This window comes from Sorex araneus, chromosome 4, assembly GCF_027595985.1.
Source record: "Sorex araneus isolate mSorAra2 chromosome 4, mSorAra2.pri, whole genome shotgun sequence".
NCBI lineage: Eukaryota > Metazoa > Chordata > Mammalia > Eulipotyphla > Soricidae > Sorex > Sorex araneus.
This window is the reverse complement of record NC_073305.1, coordinates 145,364,286-145,388,538: the sequence shown is the minus strand read 5'-3', so window position 1 is coordinate 145,388,538 and position 24,253 is coordinate 145,364,286.

The following is a 24,253-nucleotide window of genomic DNA, read 5'->3' as shown; positions in this document are numbered from 1 at the left end:
AAATCCCTAAGAAAAATAATATTAAGAATTCAAAAAGAGATCTCTACAATTGAAAAGGAGTTCCGAGGAGGCAGAGGTAGTACAGCAGGTAGAGCACTTTCCCTGCACATGGTCTAATTGTACTCAATCTTCAGTTCCCTCATAGGAGCCTCTATGCCCACCAGGAGTGATCTCTGAGTTGCAAAGTAAGGATTAAGCTCTGAGCACTGCCAGGTGTGACCCAAATACTTTTAAAAAAATGAAAAAAATTTAAAAATGGTTCAGCAACTCCACTTCTAGGTTTCAATCCAAAAATCACTAGTCCAAAGAAATATATGCACTCAAACTTATTTTCCATTTCTTTGTTTATTTTTCTCCAAATTTTATGAGGTATCATGATTTATACTATTGTTAATAATACTTTTAGACATATATCATTCCAGCACCACATTCAACACCAAAGTGCTCACTCTGCCCATCTCGAAAACTGGTTCCAACTGCCTGCAACCTTCCTGACCATTTAGTTCTTTCTTAATTTTTTTAATATAGACAAAAGCCACACTGTTGGCAGAATTCTAGCATTGAAATTGAACAGATATCAACGCTCCAAATTAAAATCGATACATTTAAAAATCAATTTTTATGTGAAAATTGTTTTATCTCATCACATGGTTTTTGTTAAGACCTGTTTAAAGATTTACTAAGCTGTTTGCTGCTAGTTGAACCTTCTGTGGTATTGTTTCTGTCTGTTGAATTTAGGTGACTTCTATGTTGCTTTCTGATTTAATTTGGTATGCTCTTACTGGAATTTCAATATTGAGGAATTAAAAGGTGTCGTTGTGACTCTTTGATCCAGAGACTTAAGAGTCTATAGTCTAAGCCAATGAGTGGAGATGGCAGCAGTGGGAGGTGGGCATGACTGATGCAGTTTCCAGAAGTACAGGGTGTGAGGGGTGGCTACCCACTCCCACTCCCAGAAGAGGGCCCAGAGTTCTCAGCCCAAGCACCTAGGTACCTAAATTTTTTCACAGTTTGGTGTCTCTGAAGAGAGTATTAGTGAAGCAGTAGAGTTGAGCTATCGATATGCTGCAGCAGTGGCTGTGGAGGCAGCTGCCTGGGGTTCACCAGGGTAGTACTTGGCTCACTCCCCTCCCTAGGAATCTCCAGAGTTTTCAGCTTGGGGGACAGTTTTTCCATGAATTTTAGCTACTTGGCTTGCATTTCCTCAGAGATTTAGTTGTGAATTGGTAGAGAAGACTGAGGCAACATCCTTAAATTCAGTTCTTGTAAACTAATTATCAGGTTCTGTTGCATTTAGCTATCTATTACTCTCTTACTATTTTTTTATCATAACTTCAGTTTTAAAATGGTCTATTTTTAATTAACAAAACCTCTTTTTACTTATTTTTAAATTTTCAAATGTTTCAGTATTTCTTCCGATTTTTTTTCTTGATTTTATGGAGAATACATTTTGTGACCCAGTATTGGTATATCTCAGAGGATGTCACATGTCATCATCACATGGACTTTCTCGAAGGATGTCACATGTGCATATGTGCACTGTAGCACACATACTCAAATTTGGGGAGATATATACATATATGCCTGATAAATCTATCTCACCTATTAATTTCCTCAAGGCTAGTGTTTCTTTTTTGATTTCTTACCTACTTGATCTACCCAACAATAATGGAGGAGTATTAAAGTAGTATTAAATACTCCTACTACTATTTTGTTGTCAGTACAGCTATTATCAGTTGTTTTAAATGTTTTAATGGCCCATGATTATGTGAATTTATATTTAGAAGTGTGAGTTTTTATTGATCTATTGATCCCTTGATTATTGAGAAATGACTGTTCCTATTCCTTACAGCCATTTTTAATTTGAAGCCCATGTTTTCAGATATAAATATGCACATCACTGGATTTTTAATGGGATTCTTTACTGGTAAGTTTGTTTTCCAGCCTTTGACTTAGAGCCTGTGTTTTCCAGGATTGGTCCGATGTGTCTTTTATAGGAAAACGAAAGTTAGGTTCAGTTTCCTGATCCATCCTGCCACTCTGTGACTTTTAATTGGTGAGTTCAGGCCTTTGACATTGAGGGGAATTATTGAAAAAAATGAATTTATTGTCATAATTTTGTATAAATTGTGCATTTTTATCAATTTTTGTCTTTTTAAGAAACTTATTTAATATTCCTTGAAGAAAATGGTTTCAATACTATAAACTTTCAAAACTGGTGATTGTCCATGACATTTATACCAATCCTTTAAGTCTGAATGATAATCTAGCTGGATATAGTATTTCTGGTGAGGTGTTAATTTCACTGATATTTTCTTAACCATCCTACCATTCCTTTATGGTCTATAAAGTTTCATTTGATTGATATGTCGTGAATCTCAGTTTCTTTTTCTGTAAGTTCCTTCTTTCATCTTTCTTTAAGTATTCTGTGTCTATCTTTGACTTTTGTCATCCTGATGGCAATGCTTCTTGGAGTTTTTCCATTTGGGTCTAGTTTGGCTGAGACTTTAAGGTCTCTTGGTTCTGGGTGCCTGCTCTCAACTCTGGGAAATTCTTCTCGACTTTATCTATCCTCAACATGATGTCACTATAATTATTACATGGTGATATTATAGAGCTGGCTGGTACTTTCATTGGTACAGAGTTGGTAAAGTCTTCTGTGTTATTATTTTCACTCATCAACATTGGTGAACTTTTCCATCTTCACTGTGTTTGCTGTGTTCAGAAAGTGAATCTTTATAGTTTGCCTCACTAATGGGCTCAGAGTGTTGCTCTTTTCTTCCCTGCCAATCCTTGCCCAGTGAAAATAAATATAAGTGTGCAAAGTATTAAATTCATCAGTTATAAATATCAGAAGTTCGAGGTATAGGCAATGGCAAATGGAGATATGGGTAGAGGGTGTAGGCCTAGAAGTTGAATGAGCAAATAGTGAGTCTTAGATAGTTTGTGGACCTGTTGAGATTGTGAAGGTTTGATATGAAGGCTACAGGACCCATGAAATAGAGAGGGATCTATTTCTGCTTCTCAGAAGGGTTTGAGGGTGTCAACTAGGAGGTCAACCTTGCCTGGGAGGTCCAATGAGCAAGCAGAGAATCTCAGACTACTTTTCTTTCACTCAAAACTTAGATGGAATTTCTGGGCTTAAGAAAAAACAACAGACAGGCCTTCGGCTTGTATTTTGGAGAATGTCACATTTCTTTCTGGGAGGAATCCATTTGGCTTTGATTTGGCCAGAATAAAGTCTTAAAACACTTTTTTACTAATAAAATCCTCATACCCTGATTAGACAGATCTGGTCAGTGGAGACTCTCGAATGGAGATTTTCTTGACCCACACTTTATCTGATTTTATTTTTCTGCCATTTTCTGCTAAGCAATGTATGATTGAGGATGTATACATTCTTCAGCTACTCATTCTCACATTTTGTCTTTACAAATATGTATGGTTTTTCCTGGCAAAACTTTGATATATAGAGATGGTTATGACACCCTAAGTATATAAGGTAGGGAATCATACACCCACATCCTTCCTAGTACACTTGCTCTATATCCTTTGCAGATTGGATGCTCCCAATTTAGATTTGTTCTCCACAGTCTCTCTAAAAATATCTATCTTAAAATATCTATCTATTGAAGGGATAACTAAGAAAATGATGGCTAGAGGAATTGGTCATGATGGGAAGTTTGTGTTGAAAGTAGATAATGGACCAAATATGATAAATTCTCAGTATCTGTATTGCAAATCATAATGCCAAAAGTAGAGAGAGGGTATGGGGAATATTGACTGCCATGGAGGCAGAGGGAGGGTGGGAAAGGGAGGTATACTGGAGATATTGTTGGTGGGCAGTGTGCACTGCTGGAGGGATGGGTGTTTGATCATTGTGTGATTGTAGCCCAAACATGAAAGCTTGTAATTATCTCATGATGATTCACTAAAATTTAAAAATCTATCTATATATCTATCTATACATACATATATTATAAACATGCCTACTCAGTGCAATACTATTCATAATAGCATGGATTTGGAAACAACCAGGTGCCCAACATCAAATGAGTGTAAAAAGAAGATGTGATTTAGGTAGATAGATAGGTAGGTAGATAGATAAGTAGGTAGGTAGATTGATAGATAGATAGATAGATAGATAGATAGATAGATAGATAGATAGATAGATAGATAATGGAATACTACCCAACATTAAGCAGATTAAATCTTTTCTTTTGTCTCGTGAGTGAAACTGAATAGAATCATGTCAAGTGAAATAAATCAGAAAATAAAGGCTATATGATCTCATACAAGTGTTGTGTGTAAAAAATCAAGGTAATGGAACATAACATGACCAATGTAAGAAAATCTTTAGAGTCTGACTACAGAACTATGATTAACAAAGGTGTGTAGGGAGTGGAGCAAAGTGTGAAGAGGACCCGATGGATTTGAGAAGGGATTGCAGCATTTTGATGGGTGTGGTGTGCAGTGATAGTAACATTATAGCACTAAAACATAAATATGTTTACAGTCTTGTAAACCAATATTACCTTAATTTAAAAAACTAAGTAGCAATTTCAGTGATATTACTACCAAATAGGACAAGGTAGAGAATGAGAGTGAAGAAGCAGATCATTAAACAGCCATTGCAATTAATGATCCACTTCAGATCTAAAATCCTAGAAAGTGAAAATGTATGTCTGGCTACAATAAGGTTTTTAGAGAAAAGCATCCTGGAACATTGCTGAGACAGAGAATTAAACTTGTAGAAAAGAGAAGAATGTCTTGCAAAACAGAGGAGCCAGACCCAGAACCCATGTAGAAGCTGATCTTACAAGAAGAAAGCTGCTTCCTCTTATTTACTCAGGGAGGAAAAAGGGTGGGACCTTGCAGAGTGGTTTTATTTAGCTAATAATGGGAAGTTGAAGTAGTTTCCATCTCCTTGTTACCATAAAACTAGTCGATCTCTTTTTTTTATTTATTATTAGTAAATCACCGTGGGGTACAGTTACAAACTTATGAACTTCCATATTTGTATTTGGTTTACATCCCTCCACCAGTGCCCATTCTCCTCCACCAATGTTCCCAGTATCCCTCCCACCACCCCACCCCAACCCCCACCACCCCACCCTGCCTCTGGGACAGGGCATTCCCTTTTGTTCTCTCTCCTGTTGGATGTTGTAGTTTACAATAGAGGTATTGAGTGGCCATCATGTTCAGTCTGTAGTCCACTTTTGGTATGTGGCTTTCAACCCGAGCGGGTCCTCCCAACATTCTCTACTAGGTGTTCCCTTCTCTGTCTCTACTGCCTTTTCCCCCAGCATGTGAGGCCAATTTCCAAGCTGTGGGGCAGACCTGCTGGTTCTAATCTCTATTACTCTTGGATGTTAGTGTCTCATTCTGCTCCTTTATATTCCACATATGAGTGCGATCTTTTTATGTCTGTCTCTTTCTTTCTGACTCATTTCACTCAACATGACACTCTCCATGTTGATCCACTTATAGGCAAATTTCATTACTTAATATTTTCAACAGCTGCATAGTATTCCATTCTGTAGATGTACCAAAGTTTCTTTAACCAGTCATCTGTTTTGGGGAACTCTGTTTTTTTCCAGATTTTGACTATTGTAAATAGTGCTGCAATGAACATAGAAATGCAGATGTCACTTCTACTATGCCTTTTTGCCTCTCCGGGATATATTCCCAGGAGTGGTATTGCTGGGACAAATGGGAGCTCAATTTCTAATTTTTTGAGAATCGTCCGTATTGTTTTCCAAAAGGGCTGAACCAGTCGGCATTCCCACCAGCAGTGACAGAGAGTCCCTTTCTCCCCACATCCGCGCCAACACTGGTTGTTTTTGTTTTTTTGGATGTGGACCAGTCTCTGTAGCGTGAGATGATATCTCATTGTTGTTTTGATCTGCATCTCCCAAATTATTAGTGATGTAGAGCATTTTCTCATGTGCCTCTGAGTCATTTGGATTTCTTCTTTGGGAAAGTTTCTGTTCATTTCATCACCCATTTTTTGATCAGGTCGGCAGTTTTCTTCTTGTGGAGTTCAACCAGTACCTTGTAAATCTTTGATATCAACCCCTTATTGGATGGGTATTGAGTAAATATCCTTTCCCGTTCTGTAGGCTGACTTTGTACTTTGGTCACTGTTTCTTTTGAGGTGTAGAAGCTTCTTAGATTAAGACAGTTCCATTTATTTATCTCTCTTTTCACTTGCTTGGCCAGTGGCGTGTCATCTTTGAAGATACTGTTGGCTTCAATTTCATGGAGGGTTTTGCTGATCTTGTCTTCAATGTACCTTATGGATTGTGGTCTGATGTTAAGGTCTTTAATCTATTTTGATCTGACTTTTGTACATGGTGATAGGTGGAGTTCGGAGCCCATTTTTTTGCATGTAGCTGTCCAGTTTTGCCAGCACCATTTGTTAAAGAAACTTTCCTTGCTCCACCTCACATTTCTTGCTCCCTTTTCAAAGATTAGATGTTCAGACAATTGCAGTGTTGTGTAGGGATATTCCACCCTGTTTCATTAGTCTGTGGCTCTGCCTTTGTTCCATAAAACTAGTCTATGTCTTACGTGGGTCTTTGATTACTGTATGTAAATTGATCATACAAAACTCCAGATGTTTATGAAGTTATAGTAACTTAATATCTTTTTAAGAAGGTAGTTTTGGGTCCCCTTCTATCCTATGTTCATGTCTCATGCTGGTTTCTCACTAGTCATCATGTACATGACCTTTGGCCCTTAAATTCCACTACCACTGTCCTCCTGATCCATTACATATGCTCTGCAGTTTTCCTCTCCTTCATATTGGATTGCTGCTCTTTGTCCTTTGGATTGCCTTCATTCTCCAGTCATTTGCTATTTTTCCTGATGTCCATTTGGCATTGCCATCTATGTAGCTTGAGCAAAGGGTCCAAGAGTAGCTAGCAAATGCATCAGTCAAAAACAAAGTTCAAGAAAGGATAGCTGCACTAAGTGATTACTCCATGTGGGATTTGACAGACAAAATGGGGTGCTAGAGCTTAAATCCATGTCAGCAACTTGCAAGGCAAACACCTTACTTCCTTGAGTATCTCTCCAGTTCACTGTTCCCATATCTGAACAATGGTATATAGCTGAAAAAAATTCAATAACCAGGTTTCCTAATTTCTAAATTAAATGAATTCACCAAAATATTTACTAACTTAAATAGGCAGATAATATTCATTTTGTAAACTTATCCACTCTCAAGATAACTCACAGAAATAATTTTATACCTTCTCTCATGTCACATCTGGACACCTCTTCATACTTACTCATTATTTCATTTCTTATTTAATTAAGGAAATACAAGTAATGATGTTACAGTGGAGGTAGAAGGATGAAGCGGAGAGGTACAGGTGATTCAGTCAAGACATTTGATTATTTTCAACTTTACTAACTTGAGAGGTAGTTAATCAGACAGATAATTGATAATGCTAAGGAGCAGGAATAAGATTGAACATCATTGAATGTGGATCCCAAATAAATAAAGAACAGCAACAACAACAACCAAAAAAGAAAAACAGATATAGCTACAAAGATTAGCGTTAGTTTGTTACCCAGTACTAAAGTTCTACCAATGAATATGAGTGACAAGGAGGTTCATAAGAAATCTGAGAGTACCTCCAGATACATGATCGTTATATGAACCATAAAATCGAAACTGGGCTAAGATAAAAGTGAAGAATTATTAATGGTTAATAAATTTTGTTGGAATTCATGGAATGGGTGATTCAGTGAGGATGTACTAAAAAGGTTGTATATCTGATAGATCATTAAATGTTGGAATGACGGAAGATCAATAAATGTGGAAGTTAAAGATTACAAATGTAGTACAGAATATAGGACAAATTCTAGCAATGAGTTAGCTGAGACAATAAGAGAACATAGAACGTTGTTTCAGCAGAGAAAACAAAGAAGTAAGATCAAGGGAATGAGCTGAGCCACCTCATGAATGAGAAAAAACCTTAGCCGAACTCATTTGAAAGACTCTGAGCCAATGATACCGTATTCAATGTGGAGAGGCCAGTACACTGTCACATTGCCATGCACAAGGACTAAAGACAGGTGTTCTAGATTCAGATTACTGAGCGTTGAATGCCAGCTCCACCAATTTCTCATTGAGTTCCCCTTGAGTGCCAAAATAACAGAAAACATGAGGTATTTACTAAGTACTATATATATGGTACTTATATATAATATAGTATATAATATATAATAATATATGATAATATACATGATATAATATAAAATAATATATATGATATATAATATATTATATGTGTCGTATGTTGTATATGATATATGCATAATATATAATATATATAATATATGCATGAAGGTACTGGCAGAGGAACCCAGGTGTGTGTAATACCATCAATGGCCAACATCCAGAGACTTAAAAGCAAGCTCCCAGAAGAGAGCGATGCAGAGAGTCGCTTGCCCACACACCTGCTGTCTTCCGCGGGGCCCCTCGGAGGGGATGGGCTCCAGCTTCCCTCCCCACCCCAAGCAGAGCTCCCAGCGGCTGAAGACCACCTGAACCTAGCCACAGTCATGCTCGAGACCCCTCTCCACACGTTCAGACAGGCCTCACGCATGAAGGTGCTGGCAGAGGAACACAGGTGTGTGTAATCCCATCAACGGCCAACATCCAGAGACTTAAAAGCAGCCTCGTGATATCTTGTAGCCTACTTCTCCCTCTGGGAGAAACTGGCAAGCTTCTGAGAGTTTTCTGCCCACATGGGACAGCCTTGCAAGCTTCCCATGGTGTATTCATATGCTAAAGCCAGTAACAAGCTGGATCTCATTCCTCTGACCCTGAAAGAGCCTCCAGTGCGACATAGTTGGGAGGGCCGAGTTGAGAGAGACTTCTAAAAACCTCAGGGAAAGGACTAATGGAGAGGTTACTGAGCCCGCTCGAGAAATCGACAATTAACAGGATTTTGTGATTTGTGATTCATGATATATATATGAATTGCAATATTCCATTGAGTTATACACCTTTATATTCTTATTATATAGATGAAAACAAGTTCCTTAGTCTCTAAAACCACATCAGAAGAGGATACTGGTAGTTTCTCCCTCATAAATCTATTGTGCATTTTCAATGAAATAATTTAGATAAAATGATTAGCTTGCTGACTCAAAAGAAGTATTTAATAAATGTTAACTGATTTTGTTAGAGGAAAAGGGTTAGCCTCAAAGGAGCAAGGTTTTAATGAAGAGAAATAATGGTCTGAAAGAAACACGAGGAAGCAGAAAGGACATCACCTCACTTCTGGCCTTGAAGAACACAGAGCTTGAAACAAACAAAAATTATATTGTATTTATTAATCTTGGTTTACTTAGAATACCCAGTTGGGATTTGGACAAGGAAAGAAGCTGAAGATAAGGGATAAAAGGCTAGGAATACCAGAAAGAGTCTGTTTCAAAAAAGAGAAGTTACAAAGTGAAAACTGTAAAAAACTAAAGCTCGCCGAGGGGCGAGTGCACTCCCGGACTCTCCGGGCGGCTGTGCCTCACCGCCCGCGTTCGGTGCTCTGGAACCACGGTGTATGGGCTGGATTGGGACGGCCGGTGGTCAAGGACAGGCGAAAGAAGAACGAGGACCAAGCTAGTTGCTGATTAGTTACCGTTTATTCAATCTTCAAACTTTCTCATCTCCTGCACTCCCAGCTCCGGCCTCTCTCTGGATCTACCGCTCAACTGCCGCCTCTCTCTGGCTTCTCTCTCTCCTCCTCCTTGTCTCTCCCACCTTGCCCTCTAGGCTACAACCAGCCACGGAGCCAAATTAACATAAGAAAGCCCTTCCTGAGGGCAGGGCACTCCAAAGCCCTTCCTCACTCTTAAGGTTTTTTTCTTTTCCTTAGTCCAGGAACTTATTAACATCTTAATACTAGTTATTTTTGTATGGACATAGCAAGGGATACATTGAGTCTTGCAAGGCAGCTCTCCTGGCAACATCTTGCCACAGGCTCAGACCACAGCACTCAGGCCAGATTAATCATTCCTCACCCTAGCAGGGTCCAAATCTGGTTATCACTGTTTGGATCATGACAGCATCTGTCCATGATCAAGCTCTTAACTTATAGTTAAGCATTAGGCACTTTGGCCAGGCCCATCTCGATGCCAGGGTAGCACACAACTCACCGCTTGCCCTGGGTCCTTCTTGTCCCACGTCGGGACCGTGCTTTGGGGGTGCTAGGAAGTAAGGGCAGCTGAGGCTTAGGTCAAGAGAACAGATGCCCTGGAGGAAAATATCATGTAGAGTCAAATGACTCCCAGGTTACAAAAGCATAACATTTGTTAAGTCTTCCTGTGTCCATACAAAAAGGACTTGCTCTGAATAAACTATGCAAAGGACTCAAGGAGAAGAGGAAAACATTATTTACAAGTCAACAGAACACTAAGAAAGAAGCTACAAATAAACAACGAGGAATAGGAGCACTGTAATGGGAGTAACTCAATAAACCTAAACTACTGAGGCTATGTTATCCTACAGAAAACTATATTGGTTATAAGATAGGAGAGACATGAAAAGGAGGATTCTGTAGAAGGGTCTTTTTAATAGAGGATTAGAACTTTGGTGGTGGGTGCAGTGAATCCTAGTATGTGTAGAGGTGCTAAACTCCCAGAACTTTCAAACCAATGATACATAGTTAAAGAAGGAAATATAGAGTTTTTGGAGCATCAAGCAAGAGTGAAAATATAAAGTACTGAGTTGAAAGAGAAATATACAGAAGAATATGGAGAGGTATGATAGTACAGTCTCACCATATACACCAATTTTATAAGTTAATTTTAAATTTTAACCCTTGAGTAAGCTGTGACTCTGATTTGGGTCATTAGACCAATGCCCATGAAAGTAACTGTTGTTCAAAGAGGAAATGAAGAAACCAACTTGGAAAAACAGGAAACAGGTGGCCTGTTTCAAAGGACAGTAATACATGTTAATGCGGTTGAGCAGTATTTGGCTCTGAATCCAACAAACATCACAAATATTGTTTTATAGGTCAAAAATTGCCCTACATGCACATATATAATGTCATTTAATCCTCAACCACCACAAATCAATCTATATGTGTATTAAAAATGTAAAGTCTTTGTGTTGAAACAATGAATTAGTCCACATATAAGCTGGAATACATCAGATTCTTCTATTCTATTTGTCAACAGGGATGTGTGGTAACCTGAAAGGAGAGAAGTCAGACACATCTACCTGCATTCTTTCTCTTGTTCCTTTCTTTTGTCTACATCAACGTTTCTCAAAGAATTACTATATATACTGTATCATCATAATCACATCTACTGGAACTCAGGGTTGTGGCATAGTGGTAGAGCATCTGCCTTCTAAATAGTGGTAGAGCATCTGACTTCTAAATAACAACAACCAAGCACCACAAAAACACATATACTACCTACTTTGTATGGGTAAATTAAATTATTTTAAGTGCAGTTTTGATTCTACCTTAAACCCTAACTATATAATAGGCTAATTCCTTTGTTCAATAATTTACAGATACTTCAACAGGCTTACATTTTGGATACAAGTTTTTGAACAAGAAAAACCAGCAAAATAGAACTGTTTCTAATCCTATCTCCAGTGGTTTAACACCTATTTTCCCAAAGTTCAAGCATTTGAACAATGGTTCTTTTAAACAGTAGTACTTTTATAACAGTGTTAAATCAAAATAAAGGGAAGATATTTCACCAAACTGATTTAGAAAAGACAAATCTTGGAAAATGCAAAAGAGGAAAAATGGAAGTCAGAGGGGCATGTGAGATGGAATGAATGCTCAGTAGTTGATGAGGTGTGTTGGGTGTGTGTGTGTGTTATCTGTGTGTGTTTATGTGCATGTGCACAGGGGAGGGGGTAGAGAGTACAACAAGAAATTCATAGAGAGAAGAAATTTATAAAAGAAAAAAGACTAGGGCTGGAGCGATAGCACAGTGGGTAGGGTGTTTGCCTTGCACTCGTCCAACCCAGGTTCAATTCCCAGCATCCCATATGGTCCCCTGAGCACTGCCAGGAGTGGCTCCTGAATGCATGAGCCAGGAGTAACCCCTGTGCATCGCCGGGTGTGACCCGAAAAGCAAAAAAAAAAAAAAAAAAGACTGAATAATCATACAGAACCAATCTATAGGCAGAAATTCTTAAAAGCAAGATAGATAGTTGGATGGTATATAAAGATTATTGGATTTGAGTCATTTATATTTTTGTTACTTATTTTGACTTTTTTAAATTAAAATGGTAGACCTGTAAGTTTATCCAAAAGGTTCTCAAGTTTCTGAAAAGAATTATTTTACCATTCTATGGAAGTACAATATCTAAAAAACATATAACCAATACTTCCAAAAACATATTCCCAGTCCCAAATTACTGCAGATTTATATTGAAACTACAAAAAAAGTTTATTCATAATTCTAGCATTAAAACAGAGGTAAAACTCATTGTTAGGGTAAGTTGACAAAAAGAATATATTTTTGGAGTAACAACAAGTCTCAAAATGGAGATGTTACTCGTGCAAATCGATGAGCAACGGGATGACAGTGACAGTGACTTTGATAGTGAAATTCTATACTTAAGAATTCTATTGTCAAAACCCTTCAGGAAGGCAAAGCAGAAACAATTACCACAATTGATTCTATAGAGATTATGAAATTGAGCCTCTCTCTTAAATTTTAATATGAACTAGAATACAACCTCAGAGTTTCTTAACCAAACAGTTAATTTTCTATCTTTATTCCTTCTATTTCCATTTATTGAGAACCGACTCTTTATCAGTTACTCTGTTTCCAGGCACTGAAAATCAGAGATAAAGTTCCCTGGCCTCCAGGAGTTTGAAGAAAATAATTTCAATATAAATGAAAAAGTTCTATGAGCTAACATTATTTGAAAACAAGCTCAGAAGGCAGACAACGAGACTAGCGGGAGGGCTCTGTGAGGAGCAGATGACCAGGTTGAGTTTAGAACAATATAAGAGATTAAAAGAAATACAAAAGACATATCAAATATCAGTAAGAGGATTTGTGAGAATAAAAGGGGTGGGTAGGAGAATGCTTGGTCCTTTCCACAAACTCAGGGTGTTTAATAGATTTAAGAGAAGAAAGAAAGAAAGAAAGAAAGAAAGAAAGAAAGAAAGAAAGAAAGAAAGAAAGAAAGAAAGAAAGAAAGAAAGAAAGGAAGGAAGGAAGGAAGGAAGGAAGGAAGGAAGGAAGGAAGGAAGGAAGGAAGGAAGGAAGGAAGGAAGGAAGGAAGGAAGGGAGAGAGAGAAAGAAAGAAAGAAAGAAAGAAAGAAAGAAAGAAAGAAAGAAAGAAAGAAAGAAAGAAAGAAAGAAAGAAAGAAAGAAAGAAAGAAAGAAAGAAAGAAAGAAAGAAAGAAAGAAAGAAATGACAGAGTGCTGAAATGAGTTTGATGAGTCACAAGAGGTCAAGTAAAGAAATTTCTTAACCATGTTAATGAGTTTGGCTGGAAAATTATAAGACTAAGGACCATCAAGGTTGGATTTCTGTTGAGAGCTCTCCTCTGACTGATGGCAGGGAAAGAAGAGACACAGAAAGAGAGAGGGGAAGAGAAAGAGGAGAGGGGGGAGGACAGGGAGAGAAGGGAAAGCAGGCAGGCTGGGATGCTGGTGCCATGGTTTAAGAATGAACCCTGTTTCCTAATAGGAATTTGACATCCCTTCTACAAGTAATTTGAAGGCTGTGGCCTCTCTTATCAGGGCTAGTACCAGCCTGATTTTTTAAAAAAATCAGATTTCTTTGGTATCTCTGCTTGCTGTTTTGTTTTTCTATCCCCTTCCCTACTGAACCTTGTAGTGTGGAAGTCAGGAGGGATGACCCGTGTGCCTTTAGAGGATGAGTTAAAATCAGAGTTTCTTCTTCGCATTGTGTTTCCTTTCTCTTCTCTTTCCTGATCACATGAAAGTCCCATAGAGGGACCAGCAGCAGGACAGTCAGCGGGATGCTGGTTCCATCCAGCCCACTGGCTGTGCCTCGAGGGCCATGACAATAGCGGATACTTCTCGAGAACTGGTGAGGTTCCAAGTGCTTTATGAACCTCGAGTCACTGAATGCTGTGAGGTTGGTACTATCATCACCTTCCTGTCGGTCAAAAAACTACATCTTTTTCTATTTTCACCTGGATATTGGCAGTTACTTTGCCCCTGTTAGGCTCACAGATCAACACAGTCATCAGAACAAAGCAGGATAAATAAGCAGAAAACTTTACATTTGGCCTTCGTCTCACGGAGCTAATTATCTGATAGGTAAGCTAGCCACCATGGCCCTCACTGGGATGGGTGGATGGGAAGGTGACTAGGTGGATGGATGGATGAATGGTTTATGGGTGGGTGGGAGGTGACGAAGAGGCTGAATGGGTGTTGAGTGGTTGTCGTGGAGCCATACCCAGACCTCTGAAAGCTGCAAACTCAACTATCCTTTCTTCAGCACTTACTGAAATACACCCACGTTGGACACCAAGGGAACTCATTAGCAACTGATTGTACAGATCCCTTCATCTAAATGAGGCTTAATTGACAGGTAAAATTGATTCCAACTATTTCCATTGCCCGTTCAAATTCCAGAATCGAATCCAGGAGCAGCTGATTTTGGAGGACCTGATGAAATGGACCCGGCCCGAGAAACATGCCCATTGTGGAAGTCAACGTGCACCTGCTCAGGTTCAAGCTGGAGGAGCGCTACACTGTCAATGAGGCCCTGGCCCGCCCGGGGCTGCAGGATCAGGGCCGACCTGTCAGGCATGGCGGGGGTCTGGGAACTTTTCATTTCCAAAGTAGCTCACAAGTTCTTTGTGGAAGTCAACAACGAGGGCACCAAGGTGATGGCAACCATTATGGCCATCGCCAACTCCTACATGCTGGTGCCCAAGAAACACTTTGTCTGTGACCACCCCTTCATCTTCCTCATCCATCACAAGGCCTCCTGAACCACCCTGTTCCTGGACAGATTCTTCGTTCCCTAGAAACGGGGCTGCAGAGGTCAAGTACCAACCAGGTGAAGAGTCCTTCCGAGGTGGCAGTTTTCTTGTAGCTTTACAAATTAATCGACTTACCAAGCTTCAGTTTTAATTTCATTTTTTGTTCGACACCGTTGGTCATTGACACCCATCCGCTTTGGTACAAGAATCTATTTCATCTCTTTTTATATTGAAAAAAAATAGTGACAGAATTTGAATGCATTAAGATAATGAAAATGTCAAGGAAGAGACCAAATTCTTGACAGCATCAGGGTTTATGGAATCACTGTCTTCTCCCAATGGCAGGAAAAATACAATGGTTTTGTAATTTATTTTACAGGTAGAAGTGTGTGGATAATGACATGGAGACACTCTGAGTAGAAGGGAGATTTCAAAAGAACTGCTCAGTTGGAAGACAAGATAATACCCTGAGCCAGGCTGGGAGGTTAGAAAATGTCCCTTGTCAGATGTTCTGCCATTTGTTCTAAATAATGTGTTCTATCACAATGCTCCAGCTTCCGATAATTTCATTAAAGAGTCTCCCCTTTCATTCTTCTTTATCCAATATGATAGTTTATAGGGATACCAGGGAATATCACAGCACAAAGATTTACAAGCAGAAAGGGGGCTAAACTTGCTCCATTGGTTTCTGCACAAACTCTTTTTTTAATTAATTTATTTTTTAATTAGTGAGTCACAGTGAGGGTACAGTTACAGATTCACACATTTTCGTGCTTGTTTTTCCATCATGCAATGTTTAAGAGCCGATCCCTCCATCAGTGTCCATTCTTCACCCCTCATGAACTCAGTATCCCTCCCACCCCCCCAGTTCTATCCCCCCACCCCACCCCGTCTCTGTAGCGAGGCATTCCAATTTGATATCTCTCTTTCCTTTTGGGTGTTGTGGTTCCAAATAAAGGTATTGAGTGGTCATACTGTTCAGTCTCTAGTCTACTTTCAGCATGAATCTCCCTTCCCACTCAGGATTTCCAATCACATATTACTTGGTGTTCCCCTCTCTATCTGGGATGACTTTCCCCCAGCGTGTGAGGCCACTTCAAAGCTATAGAGCCAACCTCCTGGTATTATATACTACCATTCTTGGGTATTAGTCTCCTACTCTGTTGTTCTATATTCCACAGATGAGTGCAGTCTTTCTATGTCTGTCCCTCTCTTTCTGGCTCATTTCACTTAGCATGATACTTTCCATGTTGATCCACTTATATGCAAAGTTCATGACTTCATCCTTTCAAACTGCTGCATAGTATTCCATTGTATAGATGTACCAAAGTTTCTTTAACCAGTCATCTGTTCTCGGGCACTCGGGTTTTTTCCAGATTCTGGCTATTGTAAACAGTGCTTCGATGAACATATAAGTCTGCACAAGCTCTTGACTCTACCATCTGCACCAGTTTTTATAGTGACATGGCTTGATTTGGGACCAAAGCAATGATGAGAGGGACTCTGAGAGAAACCTCAAATCTTTCCATTACAGTAATAATTAAAGGAGATTCAGCATAGAGTTATTCTCAATATTTGGCGACCAAGACAATACAAGACCCTCCCATTTGCAGCTTGAGAAGCTCCCCAACACCGGAACCATTTAGAGGGGCAAACTCAGACTAAAAGACAACACCTCGAATTCAGAGATGATTTGGGTCAGACAGACATTTTCCTGCCCTTCCAGCTCTGTGGTCGGCCTGTTTCCGGGCTGATCTCAGCAAACCCTGGACTGTAGCTGAGTGGAGTCCAGGGGCGCATGAAGAGGAGCATGCATTTCTTCCCCATCAGAAAACACTCAGCAAATTTTCCCCAATCACCCCACCACCACCCTCCGGCCCTCCTCTGAGGCCCAGAGCTTCCTCCCTTGATGCTGCCAGATGGAGCTCAGCTCTTTCCTGGTTTCTGCCTGTCCAGACACGCAGTTGGTCATGTGCCCTCCATGATGGTCTGGAAGACTCCCGGGAAGCGAAGCAGCGTCTCTGCAAACCCCCAGCCCACAAGCTTTCCCTCCTTTTCTTGATCTTGAAAGAGCTACTGGCACTGACCATATCTTGGGGTGATTTCAGGAAATCCAACAAGAGCAACCTCCTTGTTGTAGAGCTCTTCTGGCTCCATGGCCTAAGAGCTACTCACGGTTCAGAGTTAGTGATGGTTGTTCGGTGGAAATAGAATTGCTCTCCAGGCGACTCTGCATCATCTTCCTAGTGTCAGCAGGGGAACAAGCAGGGATTTGCTGACAGTGCAAACAAGTGGTGCAAACAGAACAGATGCTCATGGAGGGACAGGAGCAAAAGTTCAGCAGGGAGCGTGTTTTCCCTGCGTGCCCATGTGCATGTGTGTGTGTGTGAGAGAGAAGAAGGGAGAATTGAAGAAGTTTTTGTTTTACTAATGACTCAAAATTTTTTCGAGGCATTTTTCTTTTCCTGAGAAAGATGGCTGCTTCACAAAACAAGGCTCATTGTAGATCACACACTCCAGAAAAGTAAGCTTATCTTGCTTCTAGCCCCTTAGTACAAATTGCTTTGAAGAGTGGGACTCTTTGGGGTACTTTGTCTTCCTTACCTGCCTCATGCACTGGCTTATTCCAAGCAGATTCAAGACACTAGGAGTTCCCTAACTAAAAACCTGGGAAAGGAAATGAAATCGAAGCAATGTCTTTGAACGGCATGCCAATGTCACCAACAATCAGTTCAGATTTGGAATTCTGGTACTTGGGTTTGCAAAATCAGCTCACTCTCCCATCTTAGGGAAAATCCAGACATTTTCAGTTCAGAAATGGTGAATCCATGTACTAAACCAGTGCTGATGAGTGCCACCTACTTCAAAAGGGAGAGGTAGAGTGTGATGAGCTGGACACTGAGAAAGCACTATTCAGGCTCAGTCAGGTGAGACTCTATGCTCACCCCCCGCTCCCCAAAAAGCAGGTAATAGTGAGAAGTCATTTCTTCACCTGTACAGAAAGACACTCCAAAAGTGGGAATGACGTGTCAGATGAACAGGTTCCCAGTGGGCTGCATCAAAGGGCTGAAGAGCCGAATGCTGGAACTTCCCTGACAGGACAGGGATCTCAAAGCAATGTATGGGCTGTGTGATGGTGGCCGAGAGCCGCCTCCTATTTAGTTAAAGATAAATTTTAACTAAATTACGGCTCTAGCAAGAGCATAGTAAGCTTCTTCCAAAGAATTCACTGGGAAGCTCCTACGGGGAAATTCACTGATGAAGCCTAAAACACTTAGGTGGATTTCCAACAAAAAAAGAGTAGTTTCTTGATTTTGTCTGATTCCCATAAATGGGTGTTATTTGGTTCTGTTGACAGTTGCTAGCAAAAGCTGTGTTTGTCCAAAATGTCCTGCTGATGCTAAGGCTAAATGTCCTGCTGACGCTAACAATAAGGCTAATTATTGTAGGAGAGTGGACTTTCAAAGTTTATTTACTGGAGCATGTTTTTTTTAAAAAAACATTAATTTGGGGGCCACATCTGGCAATGCTCAGGGCATTCTCCTAATGCTGTGCTCAGAGATCATTCATGGTAGTGCTCCAGCGACCATGTGGGATGACCAGGATCGCACCCTGATCAGTTGTGTAAGCACCCTGCCCGCTGTACTCTCTTCGAGCCCTGGCATGATTTATTTTGTTTCCATACAGCATCTTAGTGCCCCATGCATGGTAGAGTTTGACATAACCTCTCCTGAGATTTCTTTACCAGTTGCTGCAATGCCGGCTGGTGTGAAACGCCTCTGAATGATGGTTAATTCTATGTGCAAGCCCCTGGTATACAGTCTTCTTTTCTTTTTTTTTTTTTTCATCCCAGCATTTTTTGCCAGGCTACATTCCCATCAGGGGCCCAATGGAAGCTGCCTCCTTCCTGGATGGTGTGGTTCCCACCCCCTCCCCACCTGCCGCTTGCAGCCACAGTGCCTACCCACACCTGTGGAGGCAGCTGCAGCCTTTGAAAGAGGCAGGACACCGGCAGGTGGAGTCACAGCTGACTCCCAGGTTCTCCTTCCCACTATTGTCTCCCCGCTCTGAGCCACTCGCTTCCGAGCTGTGGGTTCCAGACCAGCTTCTTCTGGGACCCTCCACACTGTGCAGAGCTGCTGGTTCTGCTGTGTGTGAGGTTGTCTGTGAGGGCCCATGGGGACCATGTCAGCTGTCAGGACAAGGAGGTTGATGATGGGTGTCCCAATCAGCAGGGCCAGGACTGATGTCATGACTGGGAGGTGTGTATTTGCTAAAATAAATTACGAATGGGTCTCAAGGTGATTCTCATATTGAATATGGCACGGGTAGCTTGCCAGGCTCTGCCCGTGCAGGCGGAATACTCTCGATAGCTTGCCGGGCTCTCCAAGAGGTATATATGGGCTGAAGTGATAGCACAGTGGGTAGGGTATTTGCCTTGCACGCGGCCGACCTGAGTTCAATTCCTCTGCCCCTCTCGGAGAGCCCGGCAAGCTACTGAGAATATCTCGCCCACACAGCAAAGCCTGGCAAGCTACCTGTGGCATATTCGATATGCCAAGCACAGTAACAACTAGTCTCACAATGGAGACATTACTGGTGCCCACTCGAGCAAGTTGATGAGCAATGGGATGACAGTGATACAGATATATATACATACAAATATATATATATATGTATATACATATGTATTACTCTGATTTGTTGCCTACTGTCTGAACTCCATCAAATATGGTATGGTAATTATGGAAAATGAGTAGGAAGTGTCTTATAATGTGTCACATGGTCTGGAAAGCGACCTGGAGTATGACAGCATTTGGGTAGTGGAGGTTGGCTGCCAGGGCTGGGTCCCTTAGGGTGAGGAGGGTTCTCACACGCCCCCCTCTGCAGCACCCTAAGTAAAAACAGCCTGGCGTGGAGTCCAGTGGCATGGCTATGGGGGCCTCATTTTATACTCCAGTCTGCGAGGATCAGCCCCCTCTTACAGTCTAGTTAAATCCCCAAGCATGAGGGGTTGGGGCTTACACATAGGTGTGGTCACAATCAACAGAAGTAAAGTCTTTCCATCAGGGGATGCTTCTTCTAGGATAGATTCTCATTCAGCAGGACAACCCACTCAAGAGCAAAATCCCATGTGTGTGTTTCTCCTCTCCTTCTCCAACAAACATATAAACATTCATAATATTAATCCTTTTGTATGGACACAATAAGAGATACATTAATCCTATAGAATTGCTCTCCTGGGGTCATCTCAATCTCAGACTACAGTGCTCAGGCCAGTTATCCCTAGCAGGGACAGGAAATCTCATCATTACTTTCAGATCATGACAGCATTTGTCCACTACCATGCTCTCAACTTATAGTTGAGTATTGTGGCGCTTTGGTCTGGCCCATTTTGATGCTAGGGCAGCTCACAATTTGCCCTGAGTTCATTGTTTTGACCTTACTTTTGGGGTGCTAGGAACTAAGGGCAACTGAGGCTTAAGTCAAGGAAGCAGATGCCCCGGAGTACGAATTGTTTGGAGACAATTTACTCCCAATTTACAAAAGCATAATATTAACTGTCTTCCTTTGTTCATACAAAAAGGACATTGCTTTAAAGTAAACTATTCAAAAGATATAAGGAGAGGAGAAAGGCAATATTAACTTACAGTACAATTTCAGTGTCCTTAGAAGGATCTGACTTTATAAATTAACAGAATCTGATTAGGGAAAAAAAAGCTGATTAACTGGTTGGGGAAGAAGAGAGCATGGAGAAGTTACAGATAAGCATAGAGGGATGGGAGTGACTCGGGAGCACTGTGATGGTTATAACCTGATAAACCTAAACTCCCTGTAGCACAGGAGAAAAGACAAACTAATGTTATCCTACAGGAGGTCCATGCCAGGTGTCATGACCAGGAGGGCCAGGACGGATGTGAGGACTAGAGGAGCCACGGCCCAGCAGGCACAGGGGGCCGTCAGTCTGGGCAGTCCAAGTGGGTCTCATGGGCCATAAACACAGAGACGATCATGAGGACCAGGTGGTCCAACTATGCCAGAAAGATTGAGAGCCCTGGGGCCCAGGCATCCAATGACCCCTACCACTCTGGGCTATTTGATGACTCTGTGCCAGTGGTCCGAGCTGCTCCAATGGCCTAGATGCCCCCAGAGGTGATTCTGCAGTGACAGGGAAAACTCTAGGGGCAGATGCACAATAGGAGTGATGTGCAACAGGGGCTGACCCATCCCAGGAGCCGACCCACATCAGGGACTCCATCTACATCAGTGACCCAATCTAGATCAGAGACCCGACCTCTATCAGTGACCCAGTGTACACCAGCGACCCATTCTACATCAGCAACCAGAGATACACCAGTGCCCCAACCTCCATCAGTGACCTGATCTAGATCAGCGACCCAGTCTACATCAGTGACCCAATCGATGTCAGCGACCCGAAATACACCAGTGACCTAACATACACCAGCGACCCAAACTACATCAGTGACCCAAGGTACACTAGTGACCCAACGTACACCAGCAACCCGACCTCCATAAGCTACCTGACCTAGATCAGCAACCCAATCAACATAAGTGACCCAATCTATGTCAGCAACCTGATCTGCATCAGCGACCCCATGTACATCAGCGACCTGACTTGACCTTTGACTTAGCATATTACAAACGACAGAGCCCAGAGGAAAAAGAGGCAGGCTGGGGTGGAAAGTTGGCAGGAGGGGAAATGAGGACTTTGGTGATGGGAACTATGCACCAGTGAAAAGACAGAGGTCAAAGTCAACTCATGTAACTGATCTAGATCTCTGTGTGTCTGTGTGTAACTGTGTCTCATGGTGATGCTATAAAAATAAAGATCATTATCAAGAAGCATGTGATATTTAGTCATAATAAAGACTTTACATTGAGGATTTTCCTCCCCCAGTTTTTGAGTCATAGCTGGCTGTTTCATCTGCAGGGCAGCTAGGAAGGCCCCAGTGGCTCTGCCCCTCACTGCTCAGGTTGGGTGGTCTCGGGCCACTCCCCCAGCCAGGACAGCCCATTCCATGGGCAAACAGAGGAAAAAACAAGGGCCAAGCTGGTTGGTGATCAGTTGCCATTTATTCCGTTCTCCCCATGTGCCTGTTCCAGTTTCATTAAGCCCCCCATTCTAGTCTCACACTGCCCCTCATTCCCGTCTCCTCCTGTCTCTCCCGCTCATCTCCCCAGCAGTTGGGGTAGATGCAACACCTAGTCCAGTAGCAAAATCAGCATAAGAAAGCCTTCCCTGACTGATGTAATTTTTTTCCATGAATCTCAAGAGTTAGAAGTGGGTGGTTGCCCTCCCTAAGACGGGCAACATAGCAATCATAGGATTAGTGCTGCCAGAACCTCCCCTACTAGGGCGAGTGGATTGGCCTGGCATAACAAAAGGAAGCAAGAGAAGCTGAGCAATGTGCTCTCTCTTATCAAATGCCCAAACAGCTGGCACCGTAATAACAATTACTATTTCACGGTATAATCAGAATCAGTGACCCCAGTATAAACAGTAATTCTCTGAATGGTCAAACTGCTTCTCCCTAAGAATGGGCCTACAGTGCCTTGTGGAATTGATCCCTTTACACCAGAATTTAATTTGTAGGGACACTGGGCAGGGGGAACCGTATTGGCAGTAAATATCCAAGGCTGTGCTTCCTGCCATCACTGGCTGCAGTGATTCTACTATGTGTGATATCGGTGGACCCCACGGGTGGCTCATGTGAGTCATGAGGAGAGAAAGATGGTCACCTTCTCCCACTCCGCCTCTCACACCTGGGCCCTGCTGGGAAGACTAGGACTGGTAAAGTCTTCGATGAGCCCCTGTTTGGCCTGGGTCTGAGCTCCACAAGTCCCATCAGGTGGCCGTCAGGCCACCTTTGAAGTCCGCTTGGTCTTCCAGGCATGGGATTTCTTGAGGAGCCATGGACTCAGGCTAGGGCAAGGGTTTGCTCTTTGCAGGAAAGGAGAGAGGCCTGTCTGAGACCTTACCCGGGGTTTTTGGGGTTCTTGTCTCGCTCGCAGAAAAGAATTTCAGGAGTAGACAAACAGTGAAGTAAAACAGATTTTGTTTGGAGGATTTTAAGGTGTGGAGGGAGACAGAGTAAAAGAGAGAGTAACGTGCTCAAGAGAGAATGGGGGCTTCTCCAAGGGCAGAGAGAGCCCCTACACACATTCCAGCATTAGCATGAAAGCAGGAGAGTACACATCTCAAAAGGGGAGATGCAGGTGACACATGTGCTCAGCCACGTGGGCACGAGCAGTACATAGGCTCTGGCAGCATATGCGCGCCCTTCCTTTGTTCAAGGTGGTTTTTATAGGGTTTCCCCAACCTGCCCCCACGTGGGGCTTCTCCTAGATCAAAGTCCGTTGCTAAGGAGGTTACCAGGGATGTTGGAAATTGTGATGATCCTCTTTGGGCTGAATCACTAAAGTTAGAGTATTCAAGGAATTTTCTTCATGGAGAGGGCTCCAATCTCCTCAGGATCTGTTGATCAAGGTCTTATCCATATCCACAAGTGGATCAGTCTTGAAATTTCCTCCCAGAAGTTTTGCTGACCCATTTCATTGTTCAGGGCCTTTCCCTATCTACCTGCCTACATCATATTCCCCCCCTAGAGATTGCACCACCTTAAATCTTTAAGAGGGATAGTTGAAGATCCGTCTTCTGGAGCAGCTTCATGCTGACTAAGGGGCACTGGCCCTGCCTGCCAAGAGATGGAATATCACACTGCCTTAGTTTTAGTGGGGCCCCAGGCAGTGAAGTTTGAGTTCCTGAAGCTATAGCCACCTGAAAAAAAATCAAATTGATCAGGCCAAATAATGCTGTTCGAGATGATTAGATTCTGGAAGAATAAAAGGCTCTCTCTGATCTACCAAGGGCAGAGTGGTCTGCAATTTTAGAATACATTCTGTTTGGAATGGTGATACAAAAATTAAAACAACAGTAACCAAAGCAGAATAATCCTATGCCTATTCCAATGATCAAAAAGATGGAAAGCAATAATTTCTCCAACCATGTCCATCCTCCTCCAAACCATGAACTGATCTGATCCCAGAAACTTGGAGAGGGGTCCTCATGAGACTGTACCTGAGTTTTCATGTCTTCCAGGAGGTTAGATGCATTCACAGTATAGTCTGGGATGTACACACAGCATTCAGTTTTTATAACAGCATAAGTTCCTCCCTGAGCAGCAGTAAGTATATCTAAGGCCATCCAGTTTTGGAGGATTGCCCTCCTCATTTGAGACATTTTCGAGTAATGAGAGACTATGATGGGT